This window comes from Notamacropus eugenii, chromosome 1, assembly GCF_028372415.1.
Source record: "Notamacropus eugenii isolate mMacEug1 chromosome 1, mMacEug1.pri_v2, whole genome shotgun sequence".
Taxonomy (NCBI): Eukaryota; Metazoa; Chordata; class Mammalia; order Diprotodontia; family Macropodidae; genus Notamacropus; species Notamacropus eugenii.
In genome coordinates this window covers 98,892,845-98,904,157 of record NC_092872.1, presented here as the reverse complement: position 1 = coordinate 98,904,157, position 11,313 = coordinate 98,892,845, and the positions used below count along the sequence as shown (strand labels likewise).

General features: G+C 34.5%; 1 pseudogene; it reads left to right on the top strand.

Annotated features, from left to right (window-relative positions):
• Positions 1 to 5,910: 5,910 nt before the first annotated feature.
• LOC140523498 (peptidyl-prolyl cis-trans isomerase FKBP1A pseudogene) lies at positions 5,911 to 6,238 on the top strand (annotated as a pseudogene).
• The last annotated feature ends 5,075 nt before the right edge of the window (positions 6,239 to 11,313 follow it).

Here is an 11,313-nt window from a genome sequence, read left to right as displayed (position 1 = left end):
TTGAAAACCATTTGTTCAGAACTTGTCAACGTATCACTGGATGTGTTCCTGTAGAAGTTGTCCATGGAATTCCATTTAAGTCCACTCGAGTTTTATCTGCTTCAAGCTTCCATTCAGAAATAAAGGACCTTCATTTACATACTGAAATTTTAGTGCTGTATACCTATATCAAATATTTCCACTTTACCTCCAGTTCAATCTTAAAGCCCTTGGTTTCTCTTCTTCTTTCTCATACAATAAGAATTTTATACTTAGCTAGTCCAAATAACATTTTATTGTTATTGGAGAAAGTACCCATGATTTGAAGTTGCTATTTAGTGTATTTTTCAATGGAGTCATATAACTTGATGTCATCCATGTACATCTGGTGACTAATAAGATGTTTTAGTACGACAGTCTCTTTGACTTTAAACACATATCTAGTTCCATTCAGGAATGATGAGAGATTTAAGTCTAGGGAGAACCATAGCGAGCTTAAGCTTTCTCTCTGGAAGATAGAATGTATTATATCATTTTTTTCTTGAGATTATTGTGTCACTTATGTGATCTAAACAAAGAATAGTTTTTCATGTGGAACTCAAACACTCTACTGTTCTCACTTTACATGGATCCATTTTATGTTTGGGCAGTACACGACTAACCCAAGAGTGCAGAACTTAATCAAAGGCTTTGAGGAATTCAATAAACATTGTTTTGATTTCAGGTGGTTTGTTCACTAACCATTGAACTGATAACTATTTGATCTTTATACTCCTGACACTTTTTGGGTCACATTATTTACTTCACAGCTATTATTTCTTTTCTTGTAAGTGTTTATAAATTTATTGAGTAATATCTTTGCTGAGAATTTTTTTTTGTATGAAGTACATTGTTGTGCATTTATATCTTGAGTGCTTGCTTGTGTTCCTTTTATAAAATAAGTTGTGATGCCTTCTATTCCAAAAACTAACAAGGTTTATACCAAAGAGGAAGTGGTTGAAGAAGTTTGCTAGTAATTCATGTGCCATTCTGAAAAGTTTGAGCCAATAATGGATCATATTCAGACTCAATGCTTTCCAATTGTCTGAGGAAGCTAGTTTCTTCCCTTGATATAATATCATTTATTGTATCAATGCTCTGTAAGTTTTTGTTGTAATTGTTGTCTCTCTGCCTCTCTCTCTCTCTTTCTGTCTCTGTCTCTCTCCCTCCCTCCTTCCTACTTCCCTTACTTCTAAAGCTCTTTTAGCATATTTGGTTTTTTTTTTTAATTGTTGTTAGATTGCTTAAATAAGGGGAGTCTGGGTTTAAAAATGAAGTTATTTCCTATTATTACCTCACAATGAATTGCAATGTGTTATTTTCAAACTTAGAAGAAAGTATATTGTGGACAAATAAAATTATGAAGTCATTATTTCTGAGGAGTATAATCTATTTCCAATTATTTTACATAGTAGTGTGCATCAAAAATTGCATCTTCAGCTGATGTACTGACTACTTCTGTTGAATTCTGTTTTTTCTCTTTTTTGTTCTTTATTATAAAGGAGGGCTCAGTGTGATGGGGAGAGAGTCAGAATATATTGGGAAATGTAGGTATTATAAAAACAAAATAGTTTTAAATTATTATAAAATATTTTAATAAGCATAATTCAATAATGAATAATCCCTCTGCAATTATTTGAGTTCCTTCATTTCTGCAGTGTTTTGTAATTACATCAAAATAATTCCTGAATCCCTTTTTATTGGTTGTCTACTGTATATTTTACATATTTTATAGTCATTTTGAATAAAAATGCTTTATGTGTCCTCTTGCTAGGCTTAGTAACATATATAACAATTACAGGTTTATTTGATATCCTGTTATTTTAAGCTGTTAATTATTTTAATTATTTTGGTAGACTAAAGTTCAAGTAAACCATTGTATCATTTGAAAATTGCAATAGTTTAACTTTCTCTTTGCCTGTGTTTATTCTTTCAATTTCTTTATCTTATCATTTGTCAATAATTAGTATTTCTAGAACTATCAAATAGTAGTGATGATAACAAACTTTGATTTATCCTCCTCAGTCAGAAAAGATTCAAGTGTTTCTCCATTACAGATAATGCTAGGTTTTATGCACTGTTGGTTAAGGAAAGGTCCATTTATTTTTATATATTTTTAGTGTTTTAATATAATGAGCATTATATCTTGTCAAAAGCCTTTTCTTTACTGATATAGCCTGGTAATTATTACTATTTTGACTTTTAATATCATCTATTATATTTTTAATTTTCTAAATGATGTATCAATCAACAGGTCTTTCTTATGGGCCAATTATGTGCTTGACACTGTGCTCACTGGGGATTTAAGTATAAATACTGAAATTATCTACTTGCAATGAAGTTATATTCTAATAGGGAAGATAAGTACATAAAAAAGCATATGCAACATAATTATGGAGTTAAATGAATTTGTATTCACAAAATTAGCAAATGCAAGATAGTTTGAGAGAGGGACTACAGACATTTGGGAGATTAGGGAAAAGGTGTTTGTTTTTTTAATAGAAGATGGTCTTTGAGATCCATCTTCATTGAACAGAGACTTTCTTTGAGGCAGAGATGTGGAGAAAGCACATTCTAGACATGATGAATGGCCAGTACAAAAGCAGAGAGGCAGGAGATGGAGTGTCCTTTGAAAGGAACAGAGAGAAGGATAGTTTGGCTATGGTGAAGAAGATGGCAGGGGTAGTAATGTTTAGCGAAAATGAAAAGATAGATTGGGGCTAGGTATGTAAGACTTTAAAAGCTAAAGAGAGAGAATCTTTTATTCCTATTCATCTAACCTGGTTGTAAGAAATATGTTTATAATATGCTTCTATAATCTCTGCTAATATTTTGTTCAACATTTTTGCATCAATGTTCATTAAGAATATAGGTTTATAATTTTCTGATTTATCTCTTCCTGGTTTGAATATCAGGATTTTATTTGTCCCATAGCATAAGACTTCTCTTTCTCTATTCTGGGGAGGAAGGAGAGTTTATTTATGCCTGTTCAATTTCTTTCATTTTTTTTGAAATGGGGTTATTTAGATTCTTTATTTTTCATTCTCTTAAACTAAATGTTTTATATTTTTGTGAGCATTCATCCATTTTATTTAATTATTCAGATTTTTTTTACACATAATTGGGCAAAAATGTTTTTAACATTTTTTTCTATTTTTTCTTCATCTCTTGTGATCCATTTTTTTTCATTTTTTATTTAAGACATTTGGTTTTCCCCTTTAAAAAAATGATATTGGCTAGAAGTTTGTCATATCAATCAAAACAATTATTTCCTTTCAAATAACTCATAGACTCATTGGTCATTTCAATGTTTTCTGTTGTTTTTAAGCTTATTGAATTTTTTGATTTTCATAACTTCTATTTTTGTATTTATGAGTGATTTTAATGGAATTGTTGCTTTTATGGTGGCATACCAAATTCAATGATTTCTTCTTTTTTCTCTTTTGTTCTTTTATTTTTTTGAATTAATTTGTTTTCAGTTGTCTACAATCACTTCCATATATCTTAGATTTTCTCCCCTCCTCTCTTCCACCTTCCCTCCCCCTTCTCCCTTCCCTCCCCAAGATGGCATGGAATATTATATAGGCTCTACACATACATTTTTATTAAATACATTTTCACCTTAGTCATACTGCACAGAAGAATTAAAATGAACGGGAGAAACCATGAAAAAACAAAACAAACACATAAAAAAAACATAACACAAGAGAAAATAGTCTACTTCATTCTGTGATCCATTTCCATAGTTCTTTCTCTGGATGTGGAAGGCATTTTGCCTCAAGAGTCCACTGGGAATGTTTTAGGTCTTTGCATTGCTGTAAAGGGCTAAATCTACCAGAAAATTTCCTTGCACACTGTGGTTGTTGCTGTGTACAAAGTTCTCCTGGTTCTGCTCCTTTCTCTCAGTATCAGTTCATATATGTCCTTTCAGGCCTCTCTGAAGTCTTTCTGTCATCACTTCTTATAGCACAATAGTATTCCATTACATTCATATACTGCAACTTGTTCAGCCAGTCCTCAATTGATGAACATCCCCTCGATTTCCAGTTCTTGGCCACTACAAAAGAAGTTGCTATAGATATTTTTGTACATGTGGGACCTTTTCCCATTTTTGTGATCTCTTTGTGATATGGCCCTAGAAGCAGTATTGTTGGGTCAAAGGGTATGCACATTTTTGTAGCCTCTTGGGCATAGTTCCAAACTGATCTCTGCAATGGTTGGATCAACTCACAGCTCCACCAACAATGAATTAGTGTTCCAACTCTTCCACATCTCCAATATTTATCATCTTACTGTTTTGTAATGTTAGCCAATCTAATAGGTATGATGTGATACCTCAGAGTTGTTTTGATTTTCATCTCTCTAATCAATGATTTAGAGCATTTTTTCATATGACTATAGATAGCTTTAATTTCTTCCTCTGAAAACTGCCTATTTGTATCCTTTTACCATTTGTCAATTGGAGAATGACTTGTATTCTGGTAAATTTGACTCAGTTATCTGTATATTTTAGAAATTAGGCCTTTATCACAGATACTAGTTGCAAAAATTCTTTCCTGGTTTTCTCCTTCCCTCCTAATCTTGGTTGCATTGTGTTTGCTTGTGCAAAAACATTTCAATTTAATGTAATCAAAATTATGCATTTTTCACCTCATAATATTCTCTTTCTCTTGTTTGGTCAAAAATTTCTCCATTCTCCATAAATCTGGCAAATGTACTATCCCTTGCTCCCCTAATTTGTTTATCTATCAGTCTTTATACCTAAATCATGTATGCATTTGGACTTTATTCTTGTGAACAGTGTCAGGCATTGGTCTTTTCCCAGTTTCTGCCACACTGTTATGCAGTTGTCCCAGCAGTTTTTGTCAAATAGTGGGTTTTCATCCCAGAAGCTGGGGTCCTTGGGTTTATCATACAGTAGACTGCTATATTCACTGACTACTATGTCTTGAGTACCTAACCTATTCCACTGGTCTACCCTTCTAGTGTTTTCAATAAGAATGGGTGTTGTATGTTGTCAAAAGCTTTCTCTGCATCTATTGAGATAATCATATGGTTTCTGTTGGTTTTGTTGTTGATATGATCAATAATGCTGATAGTTTTCCTAATATTGAACCAGTTCTTCATTCCTGGTATAAATCCTACCTAATCATAATGTATTATTCTTGTGATAAGTTGCTACATATTTTTTGCTAATATCTTCTTTAAAATTTTTGCATCTATGTTCATTAGAGAAATTGATCTATAACTTCCTTTCTCTGTTTTGGCTCTTCCTGGTTTAGGTATCAGAACTTTATTTGTATCATAAAAAGAATTTGGTAGGACTCCATCAATTTTCCCAAACAGTCTATATAGTATTGGAATTAATTGTTCTTTAAACATTTAACAGAATTCACTTGTAAATCCATCTGGCCCTGGAGATTTTTTCCTAGGGAGTACATTAATGGTTTGTTCAATTTCTTTTTCTGAGATGGGGTTATTTAAGTATTCAACTTCCTCTTCTGTTAATCTGGGCAATTTATATTTTTAAAAATATTCATCCATCTCACTTAGATTGTCAAATGTGCATTTGGGCAAAGTAATTTTTAATTATTATTTTAATTTCCTCTTCGTTGGAGGTTAGTTCACCCTTTTCATTTTTGATCTCGGTAATTTGGGTTTTTTTTCTCTTTTGTTTTTGAAAATGTTTAGAATGATAGAGTGGGGAAAGTTGGGGGTAGTGGTAAAAAGTCACCTGGGCCTGTGTACAAGTCAGCTGTCCCTCTGCCCATCAGAAGTTACACATTAGGTCATGTCTGCTGTTAGACTAGCCAGTTTCCCTCCTCACCTCACCTTTCCTCATGCCCATGCCCCTCAGAGCAGCGACCCCCTATCCACTGAAGACTGGCCAGGATGGGAGTGCTGGTGGAAACCATCTCCCATGAAGGCAGGTACACTTTTCCCAAGCACAGCCAGATCTGTGTGGTACACTACAAGAGGATGCTTGAAGACGGGGAAAAAATTTGATTCCTCTCATGACAAAATTAATAAGCCCTTCAAGTTTGTGATGGGCAAGCAAGAGGTGATTTGAGGCTGGGAGGAAGGAGTTGCCCAGATGAATGTGGGCCAAAGAACAAAAAATGACCATCTCCCCAGATTATGCTTATGATTCCACTGGTCACCGAGGCATCATTCCACCAAATGCTACTGATCTTTGACGAGAATTCTAAAACTAGAGTGACAGTAATGGTTTCTTACCTTAGCTCCTTGTTTCTCGAATTGGACACATGGAGGAGTCCAGAGTCTCTGCTTCAAGAAGAATGCACATGAATTTTTATGGAGCTTTTCTCTGATATTCCACTACATTCATTGTATAGACATATACAATGGGTTAACTTTCAAATAGAAATTATTTGGACAGAGAAAAATCTCTGTCCCTTTTGTTTTTTTGATGACATTTATCTATTATGTATTATGATTGTTTTGCTGCTGTTGTAAAACCATAGCAAACTGAGCTGCTATTGAGGGCTGACATATTCTCCATGTTGGATGATTTCCTTGGAGTCCATCAGTCACCCTGTCCAAAATGAAGGTGGAGAAGGAGAGACTGCTTCAACCATCCAACTCTCCCTCCCTTCCTCTCTCTCAACCTCTGCCTTTGAAAGCAGATATTTTCGATTAAATGTTGAACACACTACTTGATATCTTATCTACAAGATAACTCTGGTCAATGTAAACCTACTTTGTTGATGCCTGACTTTTTTTCCATCTTGTGGTTTTCTAATGGATTTGGAGGACTTTTCTAATCTCCTGTAGCCATCAAAGCTCCACAACTATCTAAATTCTAAGAACCTGAATTCATTGTTAAATTTAAGGTTCTATTTGTAGAAATTTTCAACACAATGAAAGCCCAGTTATTGTCACAGGAAATTGTTGCACATTCTCTATTAAAAAAAACAAAAAACCCAAAACTGATACTGGTCATTACAATTTCAATATCTCCTGTTTTTGATGTTCAGTTTCCCTAGTGCTGATATCCCTCCCTCTACCTCCATCTTCCTTCTCTCCCACTCCCACCACCCTTTTTCCTGTCCTGGGTAGTGATTTGGTAAGAGAAACTGCCACCACCTACTCTCCCTCCACCACCTACTCTCCCTCCACCACATATGAGTTTCAAGTTTTATTATTGCAATAAAATGTGTTATGCTGCCTTTTCTCAAAAAAAAAAGAAGAGAAAATGTTTAAAATGCTTTGACTATATCCCAAGTTTTGTATGTCACCTTATTGTTGTCATTTTCTTGGAGAAAAATCATTTATTATTTCTATAATTTGTCATTTTATTCACTACTTTCTTAGGATAATATTATTTCATCCCCATTGGGGTTTGAATCATTTTTAATGCCCTCAAATGATAATAATTCATATTGAGTTGTGTTCAATAAAGTTTGTGTTAAATGTTTCTTTTTTGCATTTTATGAGCTTTTTATGCTCTTGTACATGATGATATTTTGTAAAGTTCAGAAAAATACATAATTTTTAAAATTTCTACTATTTCCCATGGATCTAATACACAGATGGGGAACCTACAGCCTCAAGGACACATGTGGCCCTTTAAGTACAGCCCTTTGACTCCAAACTTCACAGAACAAATACTCTTAATAAAAAGATTTGTTCCATAAAACTTGGACTCAGTCAAAAGGTTGCACCCAAGGACTTAAAAGGTCACATATGGCCTCCAGGCTGCAGGTTCCCCACACCTGGTCTAATATATCTAAATTTTCTAAAATTGTATGCAGATTCTTAACTTTTTTCTTATTTATCTTCTTTGTTAGACATGTTTAGGTCTGAAAAGTGAAAATTGAAGTTTGTAACTATTATTTTTTGCTTACTAATTCTCACTGTAGTTTAATTTTTCTATAAGTACTTAAATGTTATGCCGTTCAGTTCATATATCTACATGTATGTATATAAATACATATGTATATAAATTCATAAATAAAAAATACATATATGTACATATATGTATGTGTATGTATACATAAATTTTCCAAAGGTTTCTTATAAACAAGATACTGTTGGATTATTCTTTCTAATTCATTTTGCTACCTTTTTCAATTTTATGGGTGAGTTAATCCCATTCACATCCATAGTTATGATTGCTAATTGTTTTTATTGTTTCACCATATTTCATTAAAATATTTCCTACTTTTGCTTCCCTTCTTTAAAAAGAAAAAAGATGACAAAAAGAAATAGGATCAACACTAACAGTATGTAATTGGAACAATCTGATACTACTTTTCTGCCCTTCGTTCACTGCTGTGCTTAGACGTGTATTAGTAATTTTTATTTCTTCTCTATCTGCTTTTAATACTATTTTTATGGCCAATTCTTTGCAGTTAAAGTTTGTTTTTCTTATGACTATTTCCTCTTCTTTACTGCCTTCCAATTAAATCCTGCCATCCCTTCTCTGTGCCCTTGCCTGTTTTTCTGTTGAATTTAATACATTTCTATACCAGACTCTATGTAAGTATCCAACTTTCTTTTCTCCAATTTAGATAAAAGTGAGATTCATGAAATTCTTTCTTTCCTTATCCATGATTCCATGTTAACATATCTTTCTGGCTCCAAATCCAACACTTTATCCACTGCATCACTTAACTAAAACAAAATAAAATGCATCTCTTTAACACTGAAGTGTTTCTGTGACTTCATATGATTATAAATCACAGGATATTAAAATCCCCAAAGATTTTGTTACCTGTAGGGCAGTGGAATGAGATATAGCTGGCATTAACAGACTGATGCATGTTAGTCTAGCCTCAGAAACTTTCTAGCTGTGTGCCTTTAGACAAGTCACTTAACCTCCACCTCAGCTTCCTCAATGGTAAAATAGATATAATAATAGCATTTACTGCCCAAAATAAATGAGACAATACTTGTAAAGTGCTTGGAAACCTTAAAGCACCATATAATCCATTATTGTAGAATGTTATTAACACTGGATTCTTAAAGATTATGTAGTGGAACAGAAGGACTAGAAGGTCCTACTGAAGCCAAGAGTTATTTTATTTTAGATATAACATATAATATATATGGAGAGAGAGAGAGAGAGAGAGAGAGAGAGAGAGAGAGAGAGAGAGAGAGAGACAGAGAGAGACAGAGAGAGACAGAGAGAGAGACAGAGAGAGAGAGAGAGGGAGAGAAAAAGGGTCTGAATATGGGGCATGGAACTGGCTATTACCTAAAGGCTAGCCTAATTTTGGTGACATTCATAACTTGATAAGAGGCTACCAAAGGGTTATACACATGCCACACACACACATACGTGTGTGTGTGTGTGTGTGTGTGTGTGTGTGTGTGTGTGGACTCAGTTTCTTCCTTGATAAAATGAAGGGTTTGACTACATGACATCTAAGGTCCTTTCTAGTTCTAAGGTCTTACTATAGATGCAACTATCTGTAAATCTATAGTGGGGCTGCAATCTGTATCGTCTTCTCTCTGTCACTGATATCATATCTTTTCAACATATCACCCATGTTGCTGATCTTGCCATGGATTGCTCCATGCACATGGATTGTTCCATTAGAATTAGTCTCCCAGTGATTCTATAAAGTCACATCTGGAATTGGGTATAGGGAACTTGAATTTAATCTGTTATAAAACTCATGATGCTTCCCTGGAGTATTAAAATACAATCATGATTCTGAAACAGTGAAATACCTAAAAAGGTTGTCACTTTGTCTTTTCTGTTTGAGTAAAATAACTACAGTAAAGTGCATTGCAAGCCTTTCTGTGACCCGCGGAATAAAAACACTAAGTAAAAGCCAAAAGGAAGTTCAGCCTGGGGAAATTCTCAGGGGAACAGTTCCTTGCTCACCCACGCTTCCTGTTATCTTTTAGCAGCCAGGGGATGGGGGTGGGAGGACTTGGCTACTATTGTTAAAATGGCAGGACCTGAGTGACTTACTTAGAATTGAGGGATTTTTACAAACTAATCATGGAGTTTATAGAGGAAACATGTTTAGTGTGTATGTCTGTGCTGGTGTGTGTGTGTGTGTGTGTGTGTGTGTGTGTGTGTGTGTGTGTGTGTGTGTGAGACAGAGACAGAGACAGAGACGGAGACAGAGACAAAGAGAGGAGGAGGAAGGAAGGAAGGAAGGAAGGAAGGATGGAGGAAGGAAGGAAGGAAGGATGGACGAAGGAAGGGAGGGAGGAAGGGAGGAAGGGTCAGAGAGAGACAAAGAGATACAGAGAGAGAGAGAACAAAGACAGGCAGAGACAGAGAAAATCAGACAACAGACATAGTGAGTCAGAGAGAGTCAGAGATACAGAAAGAGAAAGGAGACTGTGGGTTGGGGAGAGAGAGAGACAGAGAGAATGTTAGATATCGAAAATAGGTTCTTATTTTATTATCAACAGCATTATTAAAATAATATTTTATTGGTGTTTCTTTTAAATCAGAGTAATTTCTGGTTATACCCTCCCCCCCCCCCTTTGATCCCTCTCTTATATCAATGAAAAACAATTAAGCAAAACCAATTAGCAGAGTATCATGTGGTACATTCAACAACCTGTATCCCATAGAACCCCCTTTTTCGTGAAAGGAAAGTGGTGCATTTCTCCATCTCTTTCACAAGGCCAAGATCAGTCATTATAATTACTTAATGTTTGGTTTTACTTTAGCATTCTTTTCATTTGTCCATTATAACCCTTGTGTAGATTATTATCCTATGGCATTTTGCCCCTGTTTGTCACCATCTTCCAACATTTCTCTGAATTCCTCACATGTGTTTTTTTTTAGGGCATAATAAATTTTTATTATATTCCTAATCCACAGTTTCTTCAGCAATAACTCCATTATAAGATCATAGATTTTTGTGCCAGAACATACCTGAGAGATCATCTAGTCCAAAAACCTTCATTTTACAGTTGAGAAAACTGAAGACCAGAAAGGGTAAGTAACTTGCCTAAGATCACACAGAGAATAAGTGGCAGAGGTGAGATTTGAATCCAGGTCTGTTGATTCCAAATTCAGTTCTGTTTTCTTTATATCAGTTTGCCTACCTTTTCTTAACTACAGCAAAAATGCTGTCATGTTGGCTCTAGATTAGATTTTCTTTGACTTCAAATTGTCTAGTTCCTCTTAAAAAAGCCTAAAGTTACAAGTTTACTCTCAATGGTCTTTTTAAAAAATAGATTTCACTCTCTATCTCTTGATTATCTTTGGCTAATGACATACTTCATTGCTGTCGAATGCTACCTGAGTACTCCCAACAGAGTTTAAGAATATTTCTTGGTGACAATATTATAGGTATA